The sequence below is a fragment of the Chiloscyllium plagiosum genome, chromosome 5 (assembly GCF_004010195.1).
Source record: "Chiloscyllium plagiosum isolate BGI_BamShark_2017 chromosome 5, ASM401019v2, whole genome shotgun sequence".
NCBI lineage: Eukaryota > Metazoa > Chordata > Chondrichthyes > Orectolobiformes > Hemiscylliidae > Chiloscyllium > Chiloscyllium plagiosum.
The window spans coordinates 9,673,585-9,677,002 of record NC_057714.1 but is presented as its reverse complement, the minus strand read 5'-3'; the positions used below and the strand labels follow the sequence as shown (position 1 = coordinate 9,677,002).

Here is a 3,418-nt window from a genome sequence, read left to right as displayed (position 1 = left end):
CTAGCTTATCTCTCCATGCTTCAGGCTCTCTGCCTTTATTCCTGATGAAGGGCTTTTGCCCGAAACGTCGATTTCGCTGCTCCTTGGATGCTGCCTGAACTGCTGTGCTCTTCCAGCACCACTAATCCAAATTCACGGGGTGAGGCATAATTATTCGGATCATAAGGAATTTCTGCAAGTCCACATGTGCCCTCCAACGTATCTCATCCACGTCCCACACCTCCGCCCTCAAACCCCACCCCTCCAACCGTAACAAGGACAGAACGCCCCTGGTGCTCACCTTCCACCCTACCAACCTTCGCATAAACCGCATCATCCGACGACATTTCCGCCACCTCCAATCGGACCCCACCACCAGGAATATATTTCCCTCCCCACCCCTTTCCACTTTCTGCAAAGTCATCCCTCCATGACTACCCGGTCAGATCCACGCCCCCCCAACAAGACACCTTCCCCTCCTGGCACCTTCCTCTGCCACCGCAGGAATTGCAAAACCTTCGCCCACACCTCCTCCCTCACCTCCATCCAAGGCCCCAAAGGAGCCTTCCACATCCATCAAAGTTTTACCTGCACATCCACCAATGTCATTTATTGTATCCATTGCACCCGATGCGGTCTCCTCTACATTGAGGAGACTGGACGCATCCTAGCACAGCGCTTTAGGGAACATCTCCGGGACACCCACACCAATCAACCATACCGTCTGTGGCCCAACATTTCAACTCCCATCCCACTCTGCCGAGGACATGAAGGTCCCTGGCCTCCTCCATCGCCGCTCCCTCACCACCCGATGTCTGGAGGAAAAATGTCTCATCTTCCGCCTCGGAACACTTCAACCCCATGGCATCAATGTGGATTTCACCAGTTTCCTCATTTCCCCTCCCCCCACGTTACCCCTGTTCCAACCTGCCAGCTCAGCACCATCCTCATGATCTGTCCTACCTGTTTATCTTCCTTTCCACCTATCCACTCCACCCTCCTCCCTGACCTATCATCTTCATCCCCACCTCCATCCACCTATTGTACTCTTGGCTAACTTCTCCCAAGGCCCACAACCTCTCCCATTTATCACTTCACCCTGGAGGTTCCCTGCCTCATTCTTGATGAAGGGCTTTGCCTGAAACGTTGACTTTCCTGCTCCTCGGATGTTGCCTGACCTGCTGTGTTTTTCCAGCACCACTCTAATCTAGACTCTGTTCTCCAGCATCTGCAATCCTCACTTTCACCGAGTGCCCACCGCAGCCAGCTCTCTGGGTATCAATTTATCCAGCCTGGCTTGTTGAGTCTGACGCTGCTACACTCTGTCATATGAAAGGTGATGGACCCCTGTTCAATCTTCTTATCTTCCTCCTGGAAAGACTGCTACTCCTCTCACAGTCTCTCTGCCTGCTGCAGTTCCACAGAGCTCAGCGTGCAAGGGTTGTGTGGCACACCCTCTCTGGACTGTATTGCAAATGCATCCAAGCAATGGAGGCTTATATTCCAATCAGAGCTGTCATCTGCTTCACAATGATCCTGTCAAAGAATGGGCCATCTTGTACATACGCTCCACTGGAGTCAGGAGATAGCATAATGGAACAGTCATCAGCCATAGTCAGAAGGGGTAGGCCTCTTTCCCAGTAACCATCCTTGAAACCTGGCAAGAACATAAGAGCACTCAAGGACAGAGGTATCATAGACGTTCCCAGGGTCTTGGTGCAAACTTCTCAGATGCAGTAACGATGCCCATAGATGACTTGCGCATTGATGAAATGGAAACCTGTTTTTTTTCAATGAAATCTGCTGCACTCTGATAGGACACTGTCAGTGTAACGTGTTTCCAGTTTATTATTGCCTTGCACCTGGTAGAAGCCAGTTACATTGGCAAAGCTACTGGCTAGCTATACAGCTGCCCTCCACAAAGGGAAACTGGATGAATTGATGTGGTCTTTCACTTATTGCATTGATAACAGTCTTTAATAGATTTGTGGGAAAGTTGTGAGATTGCACACAGGTCCTCAGCGGGTCCTTGGAAGCAGTCGGTTTAGTGAAGCTATCTCCTTCACAACCATTCAGACCGGATGCCACCATCAGCTCCCAGGACCAGAGGTCTGTGGCAGTGTCCTGGGACATCTGCAGTCTGAAGTGACAATGCATCTTACTCATCTGGAGGAAATGGTATTGAGGACAATCCACTCTGTGCCTCTTGTGCCTCCTGTAGGGATCTTCACATGCTATCTCTTCATGTGGAGGCCGGTTGGAGTTTGCCACTGGTCCAGGGCTTTCTGCAGCATCTGTTCCTCCCTCAATCTTTCTGCATCTCTGTTGCATCACAGCAGCAGTGACGATAGGCCTGCGGTAGTTAGATCTCATGGAATACTGGGAGAACTAGCCATCAGAACAGAACTAGTGCATGGAATAAGCTGCCAGTGGAAGTGGTGGAGGCTAGTACAACTGCAGCATTAAAAAGGCATCTGGATGGGTGTACGAATAGGAAGGATTTGAGGGATATGGGCCAAGTGCTGGCAAATGAGAATAGACAAATTTGGGATATCTGGTCGGCCTGAACAAATTGGACTGAAGGGTCAGTTTCCATGCCGTACACCCTTATGATGCTATGACTCCATGTTCATGCTTCCAATGATCCCATCTGGGGAATATAAGAAACCGAACAACTCGTTAGGAAATGTGAGCAGTCACATCATTCGCAAATGACAATTTGATATCATGCCTCATACAATGGGTCATTGTGGGTTCCAATCAGGAGAGCCATGAAACCTCTCTAGGTGCACCTTTGACATAAGGACCTTATTCCGAATAATATAACACAAATCATTTTGTGTAAATACATTATCATATTGGCAAACACTTGCAGTTTAAGGTCAGAGGGTGCTAGCTTTGTGTCTTTGTGTAGCCAATGAGATGTTAAATTGTGTTTGTGAGGTGTGGCCTATGAGTGTTCGTTTTAGATTTATTTAATCAATTTAATATAAAATTATTTGTTCATAGATACGATGACTCATCTTTGGAGCAGGTGGGCCTTGAACCCAGCCCTTCAGGCCCAGAGATACGGACACTGAACTGCAAAAGCCACCGGCTGTCACTTTTATGGTCACCTGTGAATCCTTCTGCTTCACGGAGCTGACTATCTTCAATCTGACCAATGATATGGACTAGACTGCACTGTCTCCCACACAGTTGGACACTGTAAGCATTTCACCTGCAGGGTTCTGTGATTCCTAATAACTTCACCCAGACTGTGAGACTGCCTGATATATACAACTGCTGCTTGAAGGGCCTCAAATCACTCAAAGCAGCGCCTGCACACTCAGTCAGAAAAATACCCACTGATCCTGCCCATTCCATGTGGTCACAACCATTTCCCATTTCTAGTGTGGATTCTCGATTTATATGAGGATGAAAGACAACACAGACTGCA

General features: G+C 48.6%; 1 long non-coding RNA gene across 1 annotated transcript in view; it reads left to right on the top strand.

The window, feature by feature from the left end:
• Positions 1-3,157, top strand: part of LOC122550261 — a 37,848-nt gene extending 34,691 nt beyond the window's left edge. The window contains exon 3 of the long non-coding RNA XR_006311774.1: positions 2,989-3,157. This is a non-coding gene — a long non-coding RNA (uncharacterized LOC122550261). The remainder of the gene's footprint in view (positions 1-2,988) is intronic.
• The last annotated feature ends 261 nt before the right edge of the window (positions 3,158-3,418 follow it).